The 24,588-nt window shown below is 37.5% G+C and overlaps 1 protein-coding gene across 6 annotated transcripts in view; it reads right to left on the bottom strand.

Annotated features, from left to right (window-relative positions):
- Nucleotides 1–24,588, bottom strand: part of SMAD2 (SMAD family member 2) — an 84,812-nt gene that overhangs the window by 33,802 nt on the left and 26,422 nt on the right. The window lies entirely within an intron of this gene.

Genomic DNA, 24,588 nt, shown 5'->3' with positions numbered 1-24,588 from the left:
CCCTGCCACAATTTCAAAGTAACTTCTTATCTGTGGGAGGAGGGAAGGAGACCTTCAAAGGCAGTCTGGAATGGGAACTTGTGCCTGTCAACGTGTCTCAGGTCAGAAGCTGTACTTTTACAATCAGAGTCAAAAGGTAATTTCTGAAACAAACTCAAACTCCATTTCTCTCATATTACAAAATCATCAAAATTTCAAAGAGGAGGAAGAATCGTTTGAAAACAGTATTTGAAAATAAAATCAAACAACTGATTAAACTCCAGGTGCACACACTGCTAAAGAGCTAACTGAATCAACATTTCAAAGGACAATGGTGAGAAGTGCCGTCTTCCTGTGGCCCGAAAACACACATCCTGTGGCTCCAGGGCTCCAGGGCCTCTCCCAGGGCCTCCAGACACTTTTCAGGCCATGCCTTGGGGGCCACAGCAACTATACTGGTTGGCTTTTACAAATGCATTTTTTGATACTCCCCAGCACCCTTTTAAGATACTTAACAGATTCATTCTCTCGCTTTTCAGGCTTCAGAAATCGATCTTTCATTTTCCAAAAGACAAAAGTCAGAAAAAGCCAAGAAACTGGAAAATGATTTAATCTTTTCCCCCCAAAGACGTACTGACTATAAATAAAACCCATGACCACACATGGTTCTTCTAAGATATTTATCAAGTGTCTACTGAGAACATATAGCACCATGTAGCTTAAATCACGAACAAAATCACCTACATTCTGGAGTGTTACGAATCTGAATTTAAACCTCAGAAGGAAAGGTATACAGCTTACTCTTCAGCCTTTGAAAATAATCCAAGGAAAATTATTAACAAGAGATTAGATTCAGAGGCAACTCTGCTCCTATGAGAGTAGAATGAAGATTTCACTAAAGTAATTCTGACACTGACACAGAACCAGAATCTAAAAGAGAGAAAAGCTTAAGTTGTGCTTTTATTCAAGCCTTGAAATAAATCAGAAAATAATGAACATTATGTTCAGAACATGCAATCAATCAACAGGCAGGCCAACCTAGATCCCAAGCCTAACTCTGCCACTTTCCAACTTGCATATTAAGGTATAGTTAAGCCTCAGTTCTACTGTTTATGGTAACATCTCTCTCCACAATTGGAAGGTTTACTTAAAAATAATAAATTTCCTTCTAGCTAGCAAAATTTTTGCTTGTTTATATAAGAAAAAGTATTTTTTAAAAGCATCAATTTATAACAAAACACAAAAGCACCTGGAATAAATGTAAGTACAAATGTGGCAAAACTATACAAAGAAACATTTTCATTATTACTGAAGAACACAAAGGAAACGAAGCAAAGAGAAAAACGCATATCTTCCTATTCAGGAAGACAACATCATAGTGACATCAATTCTGCCGAATTTATTATTTGATACAATCTCAGTAAAAAGCTCAGACAAAATTACTCCAAATATAACATACCAAAATAAGTAAGAATGATCAGAAAACCTTTAACAAAGAAGAGTAGAGAACTCTGAAACACAATATAAATTCTCAATGGAAACTGCACACAATTAGCAAAAGAGTACACGAATAAAACAAAATAGAGGTTCTGTCTGTAGAGTAGCCTTAATTAGGCAAACCCTCCTTCAGACAATAATGACAGCCTCTGAACAAAATATAATAAAATCAACCATTTGAAAATGGTAGAGAGGGACCAAAAGGACAACATCAAAGGGAAGTCAAACCTTTGCAAGAGGGGAAAGTGAATGAGATGCATTTATGTGGCCCTGTATCCAAGGATAGCCCCACAGTCTAAGCTAGGCAGGGCAACTAGACCTTAAGCAGAAAACCACAGTTTTACTGACTTGCACAAATAATCAGAGAATGGATCTGGGGCTGCCAGAGAGGCTGAAAAAAGAAGAGGAAAAATCCTATAAAGAAGGAGTCATGCGGGGGAGGGGGGGGGGGAATCAAAATATGAATGTGAACTCTGCCCAAATCCTCGACTGATTTGTCAACTATATACATGGGGGAGACTATGTGGCTTGCCGAAAACCTGCGTTTGGAAATCCGGAAACACCAAGTGCTAAAATCTCAACTGTTGCTTTTACATCAGAGGCAGACAGTTTGGACTATGAGGCCGACCAAAACTATCTGCTAGAACAAAAATCAAAACTCTTCAGAGGAAGATAACAGAATTCAGTCTCTACAGTATTTCATCCCAAATATCCAGTATAAAAAGCACAAATTACTAAACATATGAAGAAATAGGAAAATGTTACCCCTAGTCAAGAGAAAGAATAGCCAATAGAAATAGATCCTCAAAATCCTAAAAGACCAGGATTTTAAAGTAACTACTGTGAACATGTTCACAGACTTAATGAACAGACAGGAATCTCGCTTGGTGATGAAAACTATCAAAATGAATCAAAAGGCAATTCTAGAACTGAAAACTACAAAATCAAAAATAAAAAATGAACCTGATGGTTGGAGAAGACACAACAGTCAGTCAATTTGAAGATGAGTCAATAGAAATTGTCAAAGCAGAAGAACCAAAATAAAAAAGACTGAATAACAAAAAGGATAGTCTCAATAACATGTGCAGTTCTGAGAGGAAACATGAAAAACCGGAAAAAAATATCTGAAATGGTAATGCCTAAAACATCTTCAACTTCAGTGAAAAATTAAACTGATACTTCTAAGAAAGTCAGTGAATAACAAGCAGTTTAACTACAAAGAAAATCACACTTGGGCACATCACTGTCGAAATACTTAAAAGATAAAAAGAAAATCTTCAAAGTGGTAAGAATTACAAAACTCTTGGCACAAGGACTCCATCTAAACTCCTGCACTAAGACACTTAACTAAGCTCTAGCATGGCTTTTAGGAGCCTAAGGCCAAGTCCCTCATAGGACCCAGACCCTTTTGAGCTCCTGTTTGGAAAAGGTCAAGGGGGCCAAAAGAAGTTACCGTTTGTTCCAACCAACACTTGTCCATAGGCCCCTGACTTCCTTTCCTTAGAGCATTTATTTTAAAAACTCGCACTTGTCAATCCTTTTCCTGTCTCTTTGAGATGTATTATGTGTCTCCTACAACTCAGGAGTGTCTTTCTCAAGCACCTGAAATCCATTCCTTTGAAATGTAATCAGTCACCAGAAAGGACAAGGCCTCTCTATCCCAGGCTACCCTCAGAGAGAGGGTAGAAGCCTAACTTGAGAAATGCCATTTAGCAGACACAGACGGCCACATTGACACTGACCAACCAACCCACTAACCCATTTTTTTTTTTTTTTGGTAACTTTTCAGTTCCCTAACTCCGTTCAAGTCTCTATTCATTCCCGCTGCCTACTCTCCTATTCTCCCAGTCACCTCTGTGCAAATCAAAACTGAGCTCAGCTCTTCTCCTACCATTGTGATTACTGAATAAAATCTGTTTTTACCACCTTGAAACAGTATCTGGCTTTAACTCTGACAGCAGCTGGAGTAGAACAATCCACATACACAGAGCCATGAGCACATGAGTAACAATTTCTCATCAGAAACAGCAACCAAAAGACAATGGGACATCTTTAAAGAGCTGAACGGAAAAACAAACTCAATCTAAAATCTATACCCCACAAAAATATCCTTCGTATAGTAAGCCAAAACAAAAATATGTTCAAGTAAACAAAAATTGAGAACTCATTTGTAGCAGACTTTGCCCAAAGAAATGCTAAAGGAAAGTTCTTCAGGATAAAGAGAAACAGCAACAGATGAAAACTCTCAATCACTGAGAAAAATTAAGAGAACTAGAAAGTATTAAGTATGCAGGAAAATGTAAAAGACAATTATTTTTCTCTTAATTCCTACAAAAAGGAGATGACTGGTTACAGCAAAAATTGTAACTCTAAAAGTATGTGGATGCAATTTGTAGGACAACAGCAACAGAAACAAAAGGACGTGTTAAAAACAGCTATACTGTCACAAAGCTAAGGATTCATACTGTCATTGGGAAAGCAACCCTTGCCCCTGAAAAGGGGAAGAGACAGAGAAAAAATGCATATAGAAAATTAAAATGAAACACTAAAAAATAATTAACCTCAAAGGAAGGAAGGAAGAAAAGACGACCAGATGATAATAGAAAACAAAGAATAAAGTGTAATGGGTAAAAGGGTAAATCCAACCACATCAGTAACAATACATAAATACACCACATATTCCAATAAGCAGCAGACACTTGTCAGAATGAATACAAGATATAAAACATCTACAAAAAAGATGTATGCCGATAAGCTGAAAATATCAGAATGGAAATACACAATTCATGCAAGCAATAAGCTTAATAAAACATAGTATCAGAAATATAAGACTTTAACACTAAGAATATTATCAGAGATAACATATTTCATAATAAGGTCAATTCATAAGAAGACATTAACAATCCTATGTGCATCTAAGAATACAGTGTTAGGGGCGCCTGGGTGGCTCAGTCAGTTAAGTGTCCGACTTGGTTTTGGCTCAGGTCATGATCTCATGGCTTCATGGGTTTGAGCCCCAGACTGGGCTCTGCACTGGCAGAGTGGAGCCTGCTTGGTATTCTCTCTCTCTCTCCTCTCTGCCCCTCCCCCACTTGTGCCCTCTCTAAATAAATATAAATACAAATACAAATATAAATACAGTTTTAAAATGCATGAAGCAAAAACTAACAGACCTAAAGGAAGAAATGAACACATCGACAATCAGAAATTTCAGTAACTCTTTGGATAGGCTGCCAAAAAGGAAGGAAAAAAAAAAAAAAAAAAAAAGCCATATCACAGAAGAGCTGCACAATCCTATCAACCAACCATTTGATCTAAGTGACATGTACAGGGTCCTTTTCAAGTGTACAGGGAACAATAAGAAAAAGAGATTGTATGCTAGGGCCATAAAAAAAAGGTCAATTAGGGGCACGGAGGTGGCTCAGTTGGTTAAGCAGCTGACTCTTGACTTTGGCTCAGGTGGTGATCTCACAGTCATGAGACTGAGTCCCAAGTTGGGCTCCATGCTGGGTGTGGAGCCTGTGTAAAATTCTCTCCCTTCTCTCCCTCTGCCCCTCCCCTGCTTGCTGCACACTCGCTCTTTCAAAAAAATTTTTGAAGGGTCAATTAATTTGGAAATTAACAACACACTTCTAAATAACCCATGGGTCAAAGAAGAAATCACAAAATAAATTAGAAAATACATGACAATGAATCTACAGTATAAGAAATTGGAGAGGGGGTGCTAAATCTAAAGTAATGATTAAAGGGAAACTTACTGCTTAAAAACTATGTTAGAAGGAAGAAATACTTTAATGACGTAATCAACAATGATATAGTTCTAATCAGCACTGTACTGGAGGTCTTAGCCAGTGCAATACGGCAAGAAAAAGTAAAAACAAAATGCTGGAAGGGAAGAAATAAAACCACTTTTTTTTAAAGCCAAATTCAAAGAAACAGAGAGCAGAATGTTGGTTACCAGGGGCTGGAGAGTGGGAAAAATGGGGATATGCTGGTCAAAGGATACAAACTTTCAGCTATAAGATGAATAAATTCTGCGGATCTAATGTACAGCATGGTGACTATACTTAACAATACTGTACTATATATTGGAAAACTGTTAAGAGAACAGATCTTACAAAGTTCTCTCTCCCTCCACAAAAAAAGGTAATGTGAGGGGATGGAAGTGTTAACTAACTTTATTGAGGTAATCATTTTGCAGTAAATGTGCATCAAACTATCACACTGTAAACCTTAAACTTACATGTTATATGGCAATAATCTCAAGAAAGTTGGAACAGAAACCCTGCTTTTGTGGACAATAATATAATTATTTATATAGAAAATCTCTGAAGCAACTTCTAGAACTCATTAATAAATTTAGCAATGCTACAGAATATAAGGGCAACTTATAAAAATCCATTATATTTCTATATGCTAGCAATAAACAATTTGAAAATTAAAAAATTTAATTCCATTTATGATAGTGTCAAAAACCAAAATATTTAGACAAAAGGTTTAATGCAAGATATATAAGGCCTGTACACTAACATCTAAAAACTTTAAAGAAACCTAAGTAGGGGCGCCTGGGTGGCGCAGTCGGTTAAGCATCCGACTTCAGCCAGGTCACGATCTCGTGGTCCGTGAGTTCGAGCCCCGCGTCGGGCTCTGGGCTGATGGCTCGGAGCCTGGAGCCTGTTTCCGATTCTGTGTCTCCCTCTCTCTGCCCCTCCCCCGTTCATGCTCTGTCTGTCTCTCTCTGTCCCAAAAATAAATAAAAAACGTTGGAAAAAAAAAATTAAAAAAAAAAAGAAACCTAAGTATACAAAGACCTACCCTGTCTCTAAAGATCAAATGACCCAATATTAAGATGTCTATTTTCCCTAATTCCCTGATAATATTGGTCTATGTTTTTTTCAAATCCATCCCAATCACGATTTCAGCAAGATACTTTTATAACAATTGACAAGCTGATCAGAAGTGCAAAGGATCTCGAATAGCAAAACAATCCTGAAAAAGAATTACTGATACAACATGGATGAGATATATTTATCTCGGGAAGACTTAGTTGGCTGAAAGAAGATGAACATAAAAGACTAGACACTGAATGATTCCATTCACATGAAGTTCTAGAAGGGGGGAAAAAAACCAAACTGAAAGTAAAAAAAAAAAAATAAAATAAAATTCAAATAGTGGTTGCCTCAGAAAAACCACTGGGAAAGAGTATGAAAGAATGTTCTGGGTGATGAAAATATTCTTTATCTTGATACCCTGTACATGCATTTGTCAAATCTCATCTTATTTAGCACTTATGATTTATGTACTTTGCCATTCGAAAACTGAACCTACAAAAACAACAGCAAACCAAAGAAAAATCCCAAAAGAACTCAATGAAACTCAAAATGGAAAGTAGCAACACACAAATATTCATACAGTAATTTAGTATATGATAAAGCTCCCTCTGAACTGACAGGGAAAACTCTCTAAAATATCATACATATTAAGTGCAAAAAAGCAAATACAGTATGTATAGTAAGGTATCTGTTAAAAAAAAAAAAAAGGACAAATAGAAATATCTGTATTTGTGTACACACACAGGAAACACACACACACACACACACACACACACACACACACACGAACAGAGGTTATCTGAGGTGAGAAGGAAGGCTTTTCAATGTTTGCTGTTTGTAGGTATGCATGCATGTATGTGTATGTATAAATGTATATGAATTTTTAAGCCACTGAATATATTGCCTTTTATGATGAAACAAATGAAACAAAAGAAAATACTGCCACAGAATTAAATGCAAGTCAAGTCATCTTGACATTTCTATAAAAAGATCTGCTTCTAACCTTAGTTAACTAAGCGTAAGTACAGATTGTTATTTCCTATTCTGTGTCATTTCAGCTCACTTTGGGCATCGCTGCAGGAGATGATAAAGTGCCAGCTGGAGCCCTGTTGATTCTCTTCTGGCACAATGTCTTCTCTCTCTAACATGGACCTTTGGAACCCATTTTCTTCTACATGCATTTATATCAACAGCCCCTTCCTAGCCTCCTTTTGACTTCACTATTAATTCTTTCGGTTTGCCTACCAAACCAGGTCAATTTTTAAGACCAACCGGAGTCTAGGGGATTTAAGTCAGGCAAGTTTCAATCACCCCCTCTTCCTTAAACATTGGTTCTTTATAACCACATGTTATTTTGCCCATAAGACCCTGAGCTCCCAAAGATCTCTGCGTACCTACCAGCTAGTAACAAGGTACTGGTGACTAAATCAGTATTTTTATAGCATAAAAACTGGATCACAGGGGTGCCTGTGTGGCTCAGTCTGAGCATCAGACTTCGGCTCAGGTCATGATCTCGTGGTTTGTGAGTTTGAGCCCCGCTCTGACAGCTCAGAGCCTGGAGCTGCTTTGGATTGTGTGTCTCCCTCTCTCTCTGTCCCTCCCCTGCTCACGCTCTGTCTCTCTCTCAAAAATAAAAAAACATTAAAAAAACAAAAAAATTAAAAACTGGATCACCAAACTCCTAATCATACTAAAACATCTATTTTAAGTAACAGTGCAGAAAAATGGCTCTCTTGGATTTTCAGTTTGTTAATAAGGAGTGGCAACTTGTAATTGCAAGTATAGACAGTTCCTATAAAAATGTGAAAAGAAACAAATGCAGGAAAAATGTTAAAGAAATAGCACTGACGGTAACAACTACATAAAAGATCTTTTACACATTCCCTATTTCAATAAATCTAGAATGTCACCTATTTAAAATACATTATTTTGTGTTACGTGAGAAAGAAAAAACTCTTCTAATTTTACTTACAAGATCCATCCCAAGGTGAAAACATGGTCATCTTGGAATCCATGAAATATGGACTAACAATTACCTTCCTGAGTTAGCTACTGCATGTCAGGTACAGGTAAGACTTTTAATATTATGGACCTTATAATAACCTGCAAGCTATGTATTGCCATTTCATTTTAAATTAAAAAAAAACTCAGCCTCAGAGGGAAAATAAAAGAACAAGGTCATACACCTAACAAGAGACAGGGCCAGGATTCTAGTCCACATCTTACCAAACAATGCTCTCACTCTACCAAGAGCTTTCTAAGCTTTTACTTTAATACCAACTTACATCAGCATTTCTAGGACTAAAGCCTACGGATACCGGGGCATCTCAACTACAGTACTTGCAAGGGTGTGTCTGGTTCCCACACTAACTTTTTAAGTTACATTTTTATTCTGAGATAATAGTAACTTCCATATCCACATACCCTGGGATATGGGTCACCAGGATAAGCCCCAGTCTTTATTGCTTTATCACCTCAACGTCTGGGTTTGGATCTGTTACAAGCACCTCAGCACCAAGGGTAAATAGATCAACTTAACGTGCAAATGATGACATCACACCAGAAAGGCCAAATGGTATCGGGGTGTGTGCTACTTAAATTATGTTTCACAGCAGTTGTAGAGAAAAGAAGTAGGAGAATTTAGCAACACTGGGCACGTGGCAGGACACTGACCTCCTGAGAACTTTAGTCACGGGTGGCGTGCGGCACCACAACCACAATGGAAACAGAAAACCAGTATCAACAGAAAAACAGCATCATTCATTGAACCGACATCAGAATTTTCTTGGTTACAGAGCTCGGTATACGTAAGCCTTCTTTGATAGGCTTAAATTTACACTACATTCTGTTTCTACATATTTAAACAGTATTAAGGGAAGCCACAAGAAATGTCTGTACAGTACCTGAATGTGAAAAGCATCTACTGGCACAACATTAAACTATTTAGGAGTAATAATAATAATACAGGATAGATCCGAGAATGCTAAACTAATAAACCGACTTGAAGTCATATACCCCAAAAGAGTATAGAATTTTATTATTATCATTATGACAGCACTATCCCAGACACATGCCCTCAACATTTCCTTAATTTATTTGACCATCTGACTTCAAGACACTCTAAAAACTCTTAAGTATTAAAAAATACCAAGCTAAGTGGCTAAAAACATGAACATCTCAGATAAATTCTGCCTGACCAAAGTTTGATGTTGTTCACTAAAGCAATTAACATAGACTGTTGCAAACTATGTTGAAATTGGATGTAATAGACCGTAAATCATCTACAATGCTGTCCCTGCATCAATACACAGACAGATGAGCAAGCGTGCCCATGTGAGAATCTCATGCAAGTCCTGCAGTCCTTTGTATGCAACACAATTTCTTAAAGGCAGATTATCCCCTATCACCTGTGTGAACTTCCTGCTTATACAGATTGAATTAAAAAAAAAATAGCTTGGAAAAGTTATTAAAATCATCAGGACGCTAAAGTGCCGAAAAAGTCGTGTGACATACAATGTATCACTGATCACAGAACAGCCAGATTAGCTAGGTTTACTTGTTAGTAAACCTGGCAGAAATTCCCAGAATTCCCTAGTAAACCTTCACAGTAAATATCAGTAAAATTAACACACTGAAGCTTTTCTTCACCTAAGAATAAACCAGCCTTTGAAAACTGAAGTTGAAAATTGAAATCTAGTGTACAATTTACCAACTATATACATGCAGAAGTATTTTAGGTGCACATCTCTTAACAATTTACCACTTTGGTTCCAAAAGACATTATGTTTGTTAATTAACATACTGTATTAAGGACATGTATATTTATTGATTCATATACCATGAAGTATTACTGTTCTTGCCTTATTTGCATGATTTACTGACGCAGCTCAACTACCACTGTCAAAAGCAATAAACCTCACTGTTTTACCAATTTATTATTTTTCATTACCTTCTTGCCTAAAGAGTGTATTTCTTCTACCAATCAAGAGGAAGAATCCAGGTTGTCATAGTGGAAAGGCTACAAGGCATGCTGAACACACTGAGTGACATTAAAGGGGGTAACAAATTAGGAGTATGATATCAACAAAAGAAACTTCACTCGAGGCTCCAGCTCTTGTTTACAGATGTACTCATGAAATACGGACTTCCACGGAAAAATCTGAAACTACCCATCCATAATTATTTCTACTTACAACACCCCTTTCATTTCATATAGGTCATGAACTTGCATCCAGTCTGTGTGTTCGAGCCCCGTGTCGGGTTTTGTGCTGACGGCTCAGAGTCTGGAGCCTGCTTCGGATTCTGCGTTTCCCTCTGTCTGCCCCTCCCCAACTCATGCTCTCTCTCTAAAATAAACTAAAAAAGTTAAAAAAAAATTTTTTTTTAAATAAAGCGTCTATAATTACACATGCTATACCTCTCTGTGTACGTCATCATCACTATACAGCTAAGAGCTGAGAAACAGAAAAAAAGAAAATGCCTACCTCCAGATAGGTCTTTTGCCTTCCTTCTATCACCAAGAAAGGAGCATTAGGAACACTCTTGTCCTTAACAAATCAGCGAAAGGTCCAAGTAAACAATTAAGAAATTTTCATTGGCTACAGAAAACTTAAAACATTACCAACACTTATTTTAAGTACTTACTATGTACCTGGCATATTCAAAGTACTTTACATATACTATCTGATTTATACTCCTATCAACCCTATAAAGTTAACATCACCATTATTTTTCAAATAAAAAATTGTGAACAGTTAAATAAGCCAAAAGGTCACAGAGCTATTGAAATAAGAACCAGGACTTACATCCATCCCTGGCTGGCTTAAGAGCCTAAATTTTTCATGGTACACATTTCTGCACGATGATGGTATAAATGAACAACCTCAATCTTTTAGAGGACTATGTATTGACTGTATTTTCTTATTTTCTGTATTAATACCCTGGCATTGGGGGCCTTGATGGGGAAGCTGCTAATTACAGGGCTAACTCTTAGAGGTAACAAGAGACTCTCTAGTGAGTGCACCTCTCTTACATAAAAATTAACCATTCCAGGGCCTATACCCATAACTGTTCTTTCAAACTCTCACACATCATGCCACTATTCCTCCTGCCCTAAATCACCCCAGGGCTAGGTACTGGACAGCTAGGAATGAGCCCTACAGTCCAGAGCCTGCCAAAACTATTCAAACTATCCAATCCTAATCTCACTCAGCATACCTACCTGGCATTGCCCATTACTTCCCTGGAAAACTCCAACAACAGTTCTGGGCTGTCCTCAGTCCTTGCCCCTCTATTTATCAATCCATCTTATTATTATTTTTTTTTTTTAATTTTTTTTTTTAACGTTTATTTATTTTTGAGACAGAGAGAGACAGAGCATGAACGGGGGAGGGTCAGAGAGAGGGAGACACAGAATCTGAAACAGGCTTCAGGCTCTGAGCCGTCAGCACAGAGCCTGACGTGGGGCTTGAACTCATGGACTGCGAGATCATGACCTGAGCCGAAGTCGGCCGCTTAACCGACTGAGCCACCCAGGCGCCCCCCATCTTATTTTTTGATATATTAAAAACTAAGTTGCAGATATTTCAAATCTAGACACTTAAACATACATACGTTAACTAGAATTCATTGCTCCCTTGTGGGCTTTTTTGAGGTAATGTTTATGTAACGTGAAACTCATCTTAAGAGTGCCATCTTGTTTCATCAATTGTATAAATGGGTTAACCCTCAACCCTGTCAAGAACATCCATCCAGAAAATCCCTCAGGCTCTTTTATCAGTCATTCCCTGCCATCCCCTTTAGCATCCTCAGAGGCAATCATCGATCCGTGGATATTTTTTGCCATAGCTTTAATCTCTTCCAGAACTTTTATATATGGAATCATACAGTATATTCTCCTTTAGATCTGTCTTTTCTGACTCAGCATTAACGATTTTGAGATTCACCCATGTGACAGCAGTCTACTCTTTTGGTGCTGAGTTTTTCATTACATAAACAATTTTTTAAGTCATTTTTTACTGATGGTTCGGACTTGCTGCCAGATCCGGGATATTATGAATAAAGTTGCTATGAACATTCAAATTAGTATGTGCCTTTTTGTGGACATGTGCTTTGTCTTGAGTAAATATCTAGAAGTGAAATTCTTAGAGGTCACTGGGTAGATGTGTGTTTAGTTTTAGAAGAAACTACCAGACCTTTCCTCCCAAGTGGGTACTACCATTTTATATTCCCTCCTTCAATCTATGAGTTTCTGGTTGTTCCACAGCCTCACCAACATTTGGTGTGGCCAGTTGACTTAATTACAACCATTCTGGTGGTTCTGCAGTGGTATTTCAGAATGTTTCAATTTTCACTTTCCTGATGATTAACAATATTGCACTTTCCAATGGTTTACTGGCCCTTTGTATATCTTCTTTGGTGAAGTAGCTGAATCTTTTGCCCATTTTCAAAATTAGGTTTTTATTTATTTATTTATTTATTTTTACTGTTGAGTTACAGAAATTCTTTATAAATTCTGGATACAATCCTCTTGTCAGAAATATGTTTCTCAAATATTTTGTTCTAGTTTGTGATTTGCTTATTCATTTAACAGTGTTTTTTTTTTTTTGAGGAGATCCCTTTAGTACTGAAGACTAATTTATCAAATTCCTCCCACAGCTTTCTATACCCTTAAAAAAAAAAAAAAAAAAATCACACTAACCTTTGCCTATCCCCAACTCAAATATATTTTCCAGTAGAAGCTTTTAGATGAGAACTATGATCCATCTAGAATTGATTTTTTGAATGGTGTATGGGTGGGGTCAAAGTTCATTCTTCCATATGGATATCCAGTTCTTCCACAGCATTATACGTTGGCATAGAATGCTGTGGCATTTTGCAAAAATCAAATAACCATGTTTCTCTTTGGAGTTAGCTATGCTATCCCATTTATCTACGTTTTTATGCCAGAACCACCCTGTACTGATTACTGTGGCTTCATGGAAAGTCTTGAAGGAAGAGAATTTAAGTCCTCTAACTTGGTTTTTCTTTTTCATGATAGCTTTGAATATTCTAGGCCCTCTGCATTTCTATGTAAACGTTAGGGTAAGTTTCTACATTTCCACAAAAACAAAAACACCTTTTTTAGGAGATGAATTTGAATCACACTAAATTGGAAGAAACTGACAATGTTACTGAGTGTTCCAACTCATAAATATGTCTGTCAATTCCAACATGTAGGTCATCTCAGAGCTGGTCTCCACCGGTTTCCTGTTGAAACAACATCACATTTTCTTTGTTCTTCATTTGTTGAGTATTTGGGACCGTATGCTGGACACTGTTATCGGTGTGATAAAGATGCTAGATTCTGTTTTATTTCTCCAGTAAGTCTCACCTGGTTTTGTTCCAGCAGGCAGTAATTTGTTTGCACTCAAACTGCAAATTATGTCTTTGAATAAGTCAAATCAATTTTTTACCATTAGCTAGGCTGCACTAAGTCTACCCCACATATGTGAGGGTTTAAGGGTCAGCCTAGTGATTCTGGTGAAGTTCTTAAGCAGAATCTGGGATTCTTGCTCTGTTCCGTAGCTTTCTCCTCGCTAGGATTCTCCCCTTACTCTTCAGTCATTGTGGTTGTTCCAAACTCTGACCTCTGGTTTTTCAGGACAAAAAAAACAAAAAACAAAAAACAAAAAACACAGCGGGTTTTCGATTGACATTTGGCTATCCTGCACATTCTGCATGGATATAAAGAGCTTATTAAAAACAGAAAATTCACCCGTTCTTATAAGAGTCAAATCCCCTCCAAAATATGTCTGTTTTTGTTTACTTTCTAGTGCCTTATGTTTTTCTTTTTATCTTGTGCACTTTCTAATTGTTATCTGAGGGAGTGTCGTTCTGGTAAAAGTATACCTGCCTATACAAGAATTCTCAATTTGTCTTTAATTTCCCTCAGGGTTTTGAAATTTCAGTGTAGAGATCTTGTGTCTTTTAAAAAAAGTGTATTTTAATTTTTAATGATACTACTTTTAAGTCTGCAACTACTCATAGCATTGTTTTAACATCACTTCCATTTGTTTGCTATTAATATTTACGAAAAAGATTGATTTTTATACATGGGACCTGTAAAGTGCAGCCTTGCTAAATTTACTCATCTGCTTCAGTAGCTGTTTTTTAAACAGATTCCTTTTAAAAGGTTTCTTACATAATCATGTCATCTATAAAATACAAGAGTTGTGACCTAATCTTTCAGATCTTCATGCCTTTTCCATTTCATATTCCACTGGCTAGGTCCTCCACTAAAATAATGAAATGAAATGAAAACACAAGAGTGGACATCCTTGTCCTGTTTCTGATCTTGGGAAAAAACTCTACTTTATGATTAAGTGTATTCTTAGCTGTCAGTTTTTCTTCAATGACCTTTATCAGACTGAGGAAAACTCTTTACATTTTAGTTTGGTGGGGGTGTTTATCACGAATGGATGAATTCTGTCAATTACTTTTTACCAAGTGAGGTGATAGGTTTTTGATCCTTTGTTAGTGCAGTGAATTACACTAATTTTTGAAATTTAGAAATCAACTTTGCATTTTGGGGATACATCTCACCCATGATGTATTCTTTTTGTATATTGCTGGAGTGTATTTTGTGGTTTTTTTCCATCTATGTTCCTGACAAATATTAATCTATCAATTTTCTTCTTTCTTAATTATGGCGGCACCATATCTGTCAGGTTTTGGCACCGGGGTTATGATGGCCTCATAAAATAACTTTTTTTCTGAGTTCCTGCAAGACTGAGGTTATTTCTTGCTCCAGTGTTTGAAATTACCAGTAAAACCACCTATACCAGGAGTCTTCTTTGTGATAAAGATTTCAATTACGAATTCAGTTTCTTTAACTGATATAAGGCTACCCAAATTTTCCATTTCTTCTTCCATCAGCTGGGGTAACATTTTTTAAGGAAGTTGACCATACAAATTTAATAGCATAAAGTTATTTACTAAAGTGTACGCATATTGTGCTTTTAAAAATGTCTGTACGACGTAGCAGAAAGATACCCCTCTCATTTCCAACAGGTAATTTATGTTCATGGCCTCTCTCATCTTTCTCGTCATCAAAGAGGGGGTTGCCGACTTTTGATCTTTCTACAGAACCAGCTTTTGGTGTTGATAATTAATTCTGTCCCTTTTCTAGTCACCAATTTCTTGTTTTTATTATCTCTCCCTTCTACTTACTCTCCATATTCTCTGACCTTTTTTTATACTTTCTTAGCTAAAGTCTTAGGTAACTTTTCTAGTAGTTATTTAAAGCTAGAAATTTCCCTTTAAGCACTGTTTCAGCTGCATCCCACATAACAGATAAGCTGTAATTTCATTATCATTTAATTTGAATTATATTCTAACTTCTCTCAGGGTTTTCTTCTAAATAACCCATCGGTCAAAGAACTGTGTTGTTTAATCTCCCTATTTCAATAGATGTTTTATCAGTATTGATTCCTAATTTCATTCTGTTGTTGGCAGAGAATATAGTCTGTCGATTTCAATCTTTCAAAACTTACTGAGACTTGTGCCCTGCAAATAGTCTTTCTGGGGAGGTTACCATGAGCACTTGAGAAGACGGTGCATCACACCGATATTAGACTCAGTAGTCTACAAATATCAAGTCAGTAGTTAATAGTGTAACTTAGATCTTCTGTGTCTTTACTGATTTTTTTTTTTTTTGGCCTAACTGAACTCTCCACTATAAGTGCGGATTTGTGATTCTGATCCATTAATTCTATCAAGTTTCACTACATGTATCACGAAGCTTTTTTATTAGACAGCTACACGTTTACATTTATGGCTTCCTGATGTCAGCACTTCAGAGATGTCATTTTACAACGTACATATCAGCATGAAGACCTGACACATATATCACTTAAGCTTCCAACAACCCACGAATTAGGCCCCGTTAACCCCGCTGGACAAAGGAGGCAACAGAAGCACCAAGAAAAAGGAACATGCCAGACAGCCAGCTGTATTCTTAATTATCGACGCTAGTCTGCTTCTTATATAGTTATTAAAAAGAAGTAATAAAAACATAGCAAGACAAAACTAAAATAACAACAACTTTGGTACAGTATCCTGGAGAAGGAAAACATTAGATTATCCTTAATTATAAAAACTAGACATTTCGCTCCAAGAGTTACTTTCTCAAGAAAAAAGAATTCTTTAGACAAGTAAATGGGCACAGCCACTCACAAATCAAAATAGAAGGAGACAAAAGCATCCTTAGAATCAAAGTTGATACTCTTCTTCTCTGGTTTTGGTAGCGCTCTTCTTAGAAGAAGGACCAGGTAAGGGTTGGAAAATTACTTCACCTTTACCTCTAAATGTTATGTTTAGAACACTACTTTGAGACTCTGCCAGATGTTTCAACTGCCTTTGAAAACCGTCTCCCACACAAAGAAAACAGTCCCCACCACAGAAGTCCCTACAAATGATTTAAATATCAATTCTAAAAATAGTCGCTCACATATTTCAAGTTCATCCAAAAACAAACTTTTTACTTAAAAAAAAAAAAAACTGACGATAAAATGGGCTCAGAAGTATTCATTTAAATAATGTAGCTGATGGATTTTCTAAATTCATTTTAATATATATGTTGTTTTTAACAATTTAAAAAAGTATAAATGACAAAAAAAAATCCCAACAGAAGATGTAAGTACATACCATTCCAATCTTTTAAAAGATTAAGTGCATAAAACGAGGACTGCAATACAGAATAGAATTCTGTAAAAACTCAACTCTCTAAGTCATACATTTTTGTGATGCTTGTATTTGGTTGTAAAGAGAGCTTTTTTAATTTGACAATTAAAAAAATTAGCATTCTACAAAATAAAAATCAAGTCACATTTGTATCACACTTTGAAGTTGACAATATGCTTTTACATGTAGAAGTTAAAATGCGTAGGTAATATATAAAGATAAATGTATTATTTATAAGTGTTAATGCAAACTATACAAGCCATCACATAAAAACTATGAGGAAAAAGTTCTTTCTAGTTACTTAAATTATTTTGTATCATAAATTTTTGTTCGGTATCTACTTCTGAACTTTCACACTGTCCTGAACACAAATACAGCCTCCCTTCACCCCCTCTGGCACTGGCCTGGCAAACTTGGGAATAAATCAAATCAGGGAGAAATTATATCCTCTTACAGACATATAAAGCCATTACAAATAAACCAAATTCAGAAAAGAAAAAGGCACAGGGTGAGGGGGTTAGTCAAAAGTCTTACATATTTCTGTTCTAATGTAAACATTATTCAGGATCTCAATTTTCGAAGAGCCTGAAGACCACCACTGCACAGGGCTTCCCATAACCACCCAAAAGCAGAGCTAAAGTTGGATTCTGAAAGACTAATCTAACTGTTTGGGGAGGGGGGCAGATGGTGAAAGAAGAAAATTTGAATCATAATAACACAGTCTCTTTGGAAATAAAGCCTCATTGGATAAGCTGACTGGTATCATGGTCAAATATTCTGTGTTTGGAAAAGACGTTTTATGTGTTGTGCGAATGGCATATAATGCCCCTCCATTCTCCTCATACATTCTACCCATCGCCAGCACCACTAAACTTGTATTCCCAAGTGTTCACCACATGAACATAGAGCGCTTGCCTGACAAGCCAGACTAGGTGGACTCCGCCCTCTCTCACATCGTTTCACCCCCAACAAGCGGTCGTCTGTCTGCTCTCCCTGCTCCTGCATGGCAGTTCAGAAAGAACCCGGGGCTGTTGTAGTCATACCCAGATACATGGAGTAACAACAGATCTCTTTTCATAAACTAACGTTTTACCCCGATCTAAGTGAAAACTTCATCCTACCAATTTTGCTAACTCCACCTCCTCCGGGACTCCCCAGCTGTCATTGTTAAGGGCCCCGTAGCAGCAGGAAGAGGGAATTTTTGAGGAAAAGGGAACAGTCTCATGGGGCTGATCAGACTGAAATCTGATGTGATGGTAACGTGGTGGTCAGGTCCCTCGAAGGTCAGAAACCCAGGGCTGCCTCTTACCTGCGGCTAGTTCCTAGTGCAGGCACTTCCCCGGCCCATCTGCCCGGGTCACTCTGACTCTCCAGGCTGGGCCTCTTGATCACTTCCAGACAACTTCCACTACCTTAGTAAAGTCTACGTGGACCCTGGGAAAATTCACGCATCTCTGATCCATCAAACCCTGAACATGCAGGCCGTTCTCACCGGGACTACTCTTCATTCTACTGATGCAGAGGCAGCTCCCTCTGGTCTCCCACTTGGTTGGCCATTTTCAGGAGGAAGTCAGGTACCAGTCTATTTCCCAAACCTAAGTCAAAGGAGTGAGTTGCCCTGAAGTCTCTCAATATGGATGAAAGAAAGGGGGAATGCCACAGCACATACTATTCTCTCCAAAGAAGTTCTCATATGGGATCCCTCTTACAAGCTCCTGCATTTTTTGAATATCGCCTAGAGATGAGTGATGGGTTAACCAGAGCAACACCTGTCTCATGGAACCCCTTGCGCAAGTCCTACATCTGAATGGTACATAGCACCTCAGTTTTGAACGTAGGTTACTTGCAATCTATTGATCTCAGATTGGGAGTCTCTGAAAACATACCAAAGAATTCTCATTTGAACATACTGTTACAATTCTACTTCCAGTTAAGATATAAGCAGGTCACAGAAGGCTAATGTTACTGTTGCAACAACTAGGGGGAAAAAGATAACCACAACCACAAAAAATTGTGCAAAGACATCGGAAAGCTACTGAAGTAACGAGATCGGGAGGAACTAAAGTTGTAAGAAGGAATCCATCTAGGTGAGCTGAGGACTGTGAGCCATTCCCTTCCCAGGGCTCATCTGCAGATTCCAGGAATAGGGTAAGGGTCAGGCTCGGTCTGGGAAGAGAAACTCTACTGAATAACAGAACTTTGGACAGTCACAGGATTCTCCTCCCTCAAAGATGTCTGCCAGATTTTAAAGATGCAATCAATAGGAGGCTCATTAGCCAAACTCAAACCATGGAAGAAAGATGTGAATCTCCCGCAGTGTTTGAGGGAGTAGGTGACAGAGACCTGCCAGGCTTTCAATGAAAATCCCAGGAGAGCACTATTCAAAGAAAAGGTATGAGCCAGTGCTAGACTGAATCCAAATAAATGGCAACTGAGCCCCAACCCTGCTCAACCCCGATCAGATTAAAGCGATCAGCCCCTCCATCCACCTGACATAAGAAAGGTCAAATACTTTTTGTGAAAACCATCATTTGCAGCACCTATAATGCCCTGACATGCAATATATGGCACACGGTCAAAATTACACGGCACGTAAGAGGCCGGAAAATGTAATAATCACAAGAATGAACAGACAATGATGAAAGCAGACCAAGAGATGATCCAGATATTAGAGCTGGCAAACAAACTTTAAAATAACTACTATAAATAATACAGGGGCGCTCGGGTGGCTCAGCTGGTTAAGCATCCGACTTCAGCTCTGGTTATGATCTCATGCGCACTTGCACTCTCTCTCTCTCAAAAAAAAAAAAAAATTAAAAATTATAAATAATATTAAAGAAGATTAAGAAAAACAGAAATGGATGAAGAATTTCAAATGAGAGTTGGAATTTACAATATCAAAGGAACATATAATAAAACAGAAAAATAAGGTATTTTAAATTAAGAACTTATTAAATGTGTTTAACAGCAGACTAATAAACACAGCATAAAACAGGATCAGTAAACACAAAGTCAGGTCAACAGAGTATCCAAACTGAAAAAGGGAAAACAAAAGAAAACAAAAAGAACGAAAAGAACAGAGCGTAAGAAATATGTGGCATCTAGTCGTTTGAGCCCAAGTACCAGAGAGGATTTAAAACAAGATTGCAGGATATCCTAAACTGGCGTTTTACTATTATTTTCCATCTCCACAGTCCATGTGTGGTGCTTTCTATTTCAGGTCCCTTAGATGGTCGTACGTTTTCTTGTGTACCACTAGTGGGGATCACATCAGCCTGGAAACACTCTACCACAGGACAGGAAAGAGAAGGAGTAAACAGTATGGTTAAACATCCCCAATAATTACAATCCTCCCAGAATGTGGTTAGTAACACAGAAATGGTCTGAGCAAAGCTGGAACGGCTCCAGGTACAACTGGAAACAGACCAAGGATGCCGGCAAAACCAAAGGTGGTTGTAATTTCTTAAATGCCTATTATTTTAGCCAGGTTGATCAATGTATTCTTTAAAGCCAAGCCATTACATTAATGGGACAAAAAACAAGTGGAGAGAATGCTTATTGCATCAGGTGTTAAATGTTATATTTACAGACGTTAATTAGTCTGGGTGCAACTCAGTGATTTTATGGAGAGACAAAAGTCCCAGAGCAGGTGGCTGTTTTCCCTGATAAGGTAAGTGATAAAAATGTCCATGTGAGAATATATCATGTACACAAAAGAGCTCTGAATACCAGTGTCCCGCAGCAGGAGCTCCCTCAAAACTCCTAACTGTAAACGTAGGTACTGGATAAAGGCGCAGGGTCTAGGCAAAGCATATTTCCAACTGCGTTTCACAGGACCCTGCACCTCATCAGAAGTGCTTTCACAACTTAGACACGGAACACACAGAAAATGACAAATTGGATGCTGAGGCTGATAAAAGGTAGCTATTACCCATCATTTCCAGGTTCTAATTCGCATCTATGAAAAGCTTCATTGTTCTGACTGATTGATTTTACGACTAAATGCTATAGGGTGAATAAACTAAATTATACATAATGCAATGTCACCTGGCAGAAACTTCGTCTAAGTATAGACAATACAAGCTAATGTCTACAACTTAGTGTAAAGTCCTCTTAGAAAAAAATGGAAGGAAAATGAAGACGCGGATTATATGTGAATATCGCAAACAAATCACATTCATGTGGTTACAGTGTTTCACAATTCACAAACCAAACTCACGTGATTTCAAAGGACCCAAAAATAGTACTGAGGAAGTACTCAGGTAGTATCTACCACCCCTTTTCACAGGTGAAGAAACAGTAAAAAGTAAGTCACATGCCTCAGGATCCACATTCATCCAGTACTGAAGCCGACTCAATGGGTTACCAGACTTCAAATTCAGAGTTCTCTCACACATATTATGGCTGATACACACACACACACACACACGCTGACAAGTTGCATATATCTTATGTATGAACGAGGGAAAGAGGGTTATTCTTACTCTCTTCTAAAAAATTAAAAGGAACTAGTTTAAGAAGAACTGAAGAACTAGTTTAAGAAGAACCCATTGCTCGGGTTCAAAAGACTTCTCTTTAAAAATTCTTCCTGGGTTATACAGAGAAGTAAAAGGGTAGGAATACAAAGTTAGAAATCAAAGTTGACAATCCACATTTACTTTAAAGTACTCTGATGTTTACAACTTTAGAAGATGGAAAACAAAACCAAAAATCAATAACAGCATTAAAAAGAAACACATTATCCTGGAAGGATACAGGAGAGCCAGTAATACAATGATTTCTGAAGAGGGAAAGTGGGTGAGGAGATGGGGACACTTGGGTAGGGGAGACCTTTCCCACCCTATCATACAGGGGTGAATTCTGAATCATGTACACCTTATATTTTGTTTTTTAGGAACATACTTTTTGTTTTTAAGAAACACACTTTTTGAAGGAAAATACAGATATAAATGTATATGTTTCTAAAGACTGTTAACAAAATAAAAATACAATTACCCTTTAACAGAAAAATTGACTTCTAAGGGCTAAAAAAGAGTAAATAGTTTATGTATTGCCCAAAAGTCCTATTTAAACATTTCATTGTGCTGGCTATAAAAATAAAACATACTTTTATATATAAATATTAGGAAAAGATTATAGGACATTCCTTTTTTTAGAGTATCCATAAATAATTTGGTATATTCTCTCTAAAGATTCACGGTTAAGTGTTAACACTTTTACAAGTATGCTTTATCAAGTTAAGGAAATTCCTATTTCTAATTTGTTAACATGAATAAATACAGAATTTGATAAAAATCTCTTTCTAGATCCATCAAGATGATCAGAGTTATTCTTTTTTTTAAAAAAATATTTATTTATTTATTTAGAGAGGAGAGTGTGCATGTGTGTGAGAGGGGAAAGGGACAGAGAGAGAGAGAGAGAGAGAGAGAGAGAGAGAGAGAATCCCAAGCAGGTTCCATGCTGTCAGGGCAGAGCCCAACGCAGGGCTTGATCTCACAAACCATGAGATCATGACCTGAACCAAAACACAGTTGGACAGTTAACCAACTGAGCCACCCAGGTGCCCCAGAGTAGTCCTAAATATGACTGTGGAGTATCTCATATTAATAGGTTTCCTGCAGTTGAATCGTATTTGCCTTCCTGCAATAAACCTTTCCTAGTCATGATTTTGTGATTTTGTTTTTAGTAACCCTACTTTTTTCTTTTAATGTTTACTTATTTTTGAGGTGGGGGCGGGGGGACAGAAAGGGAGAGAGACACAGAATCCCAAGCAGGCTCAGGCTCCGGGCTGTCACCACAGAGCCTGATACGGGGCCGGAACCCACAAACCGCAAGATCATGACCTGAGCCAAAGTTGAACGCTTAACCGACTGAGCCACGCAGGCGTCCCAATAAGTCTAGTTTCTGATATTTATTTACAATTTTTGCAACTGTTTTTATAAGTAACACTGGTATAATAAACTTTTCTTGTACTGTTCATGTTCAATTCTGGTATAAAAATGGGTTGGTAAGTTTCCTTTACAACCAGAGGTAAGAAAATGAAGGATCAGGATTGGGATTTTTCTAATTCTTTGCTATTACCAACAAAACTGTAACGAACACCAGCAACCTCTGACCATATTCCTATTTTCTTAGGATGACAGATCAAAAATGTGATTATATGGTCAAAGCACCACCGTAGGAAAGCCTTATAATGCACGTCTACGAAAATGAATTCTTCATTCCTACACATTTACATATAATGGATATTATAAAATGGCCCTTTTAGACCTCACAGCCCCTTTCCTTCAACTTCAGACCCTACAGCAACCCCAACCCTACAGCAGTTTAGATTTTGCTTTATTGTAGAGAATATGCATTGGAAGCCTTTTTTTTTTTTTTTCTTCTTCTGATTGATTCATTACCCAAATAGCAAATGCCATTCTAATTTTACAACAGAGTTGTCTTCCATTCCTTGGTCTCAAAAGTGTTTGAGATATAAAAACCTCACAAAACTTTACTTTTATACTATTCAGCTCCTTGCAGCTTGGGAAGGTGACGTTCTTCTACCAATGAATCGCTTTGTACCACCACCTTCAACAACACGGAAGACGCAGTGACATATATACCTAACCACAGCTTCTATCCCTCCAGAGACAAAGCCATGGAGGCAGAGTAATTGCGTGAGGGGTGGGAGGGACATGAAGCCAGGACGGTTTCCGCCCTAACTTTGGTCCACTCTAACTTTAAAAGAAGAGGGGTCGAGGGGGAAAAGTATGAACAGTCAACAAAACAGGTATCTTAACAGAAAACATTTGCTGTTTTTAAAAATTAAGGGATTTGTTTCCTGTTCATCAGAGGAACTTGTTGGTATTTTTAGGCTTGTAAAACCTTCGTGTTTTTGTTAACAATTTCCTTGCAATTTTAAGTACATCAACTTACACGGTAAAACCATTTTGTGTCGTATTTTCAATAATTCTGCCTGAACTATGGTTTGGATTTATCCATAATAGAACTTTCTCACTCCTATTCCTCAAACATTACAGTCTAGATAAATAAAGAGTTGCCTGAACGTTTAAGGACACTTCGTTAAGAAATAGCTAATAATCTGATACAACCGAAGTGTTCTACTACTAAAAAATGAGGCAAACTCTATAAAATACACGAAACCAAACCACAGTATTAGAAACTCAGACTTCTTGATGACAACAACCGATATTAACAAATCTACATGTCTTCCAAAAGCAAAAACCAAAAGCCACCAAATTAGACACGTCAAATTTGTGAGCTTCAAAGAACTCTGGACAGTAAAAGAGACAGGACAATGAACCACCACCACTCCACTTTCACTATTCAGGTAAAAGAGTAAAATAAATGTTTTTTTTTAATGATGATAAACCCTAGAAGAACCCTAGAAGGATCTTTCAAAGAGGCTATCAAAAGAAGAATGGGAAATAGGAAAAGAATTCCAAGGTGACCTCCCCACACATTTCAATCACCAGCTCACCACCCACCGTATCTCCTGAAAGGAAGGGACTGCGCGAGCTCTACTCAGGCTCGGCCCTGTCAAGACTGCCCC

The sequence above is a fragment of the Neofelis nebulosa genome, chromosome 11 (assembly GCF_028018385.1).
Source record: "Neofelis nebulosa isolate mNeoNeb1 chromosome 11, mNeoNeb1.pri, whole genome shotgun sequence".
In the NCBI taxonomy this organism is placed as follows: domain Eukaryota; kingdom Metazoa; phylum Chordata; class Mammalia; order Carnivora; family Felidae; genus Neofelis; species Neofelis nebulosa.
The sequence above is the reverse complement of the archived record's forward strand: the minus strand, read 5'-3'. Positions and strand labels throughout refer to the sequence as shown.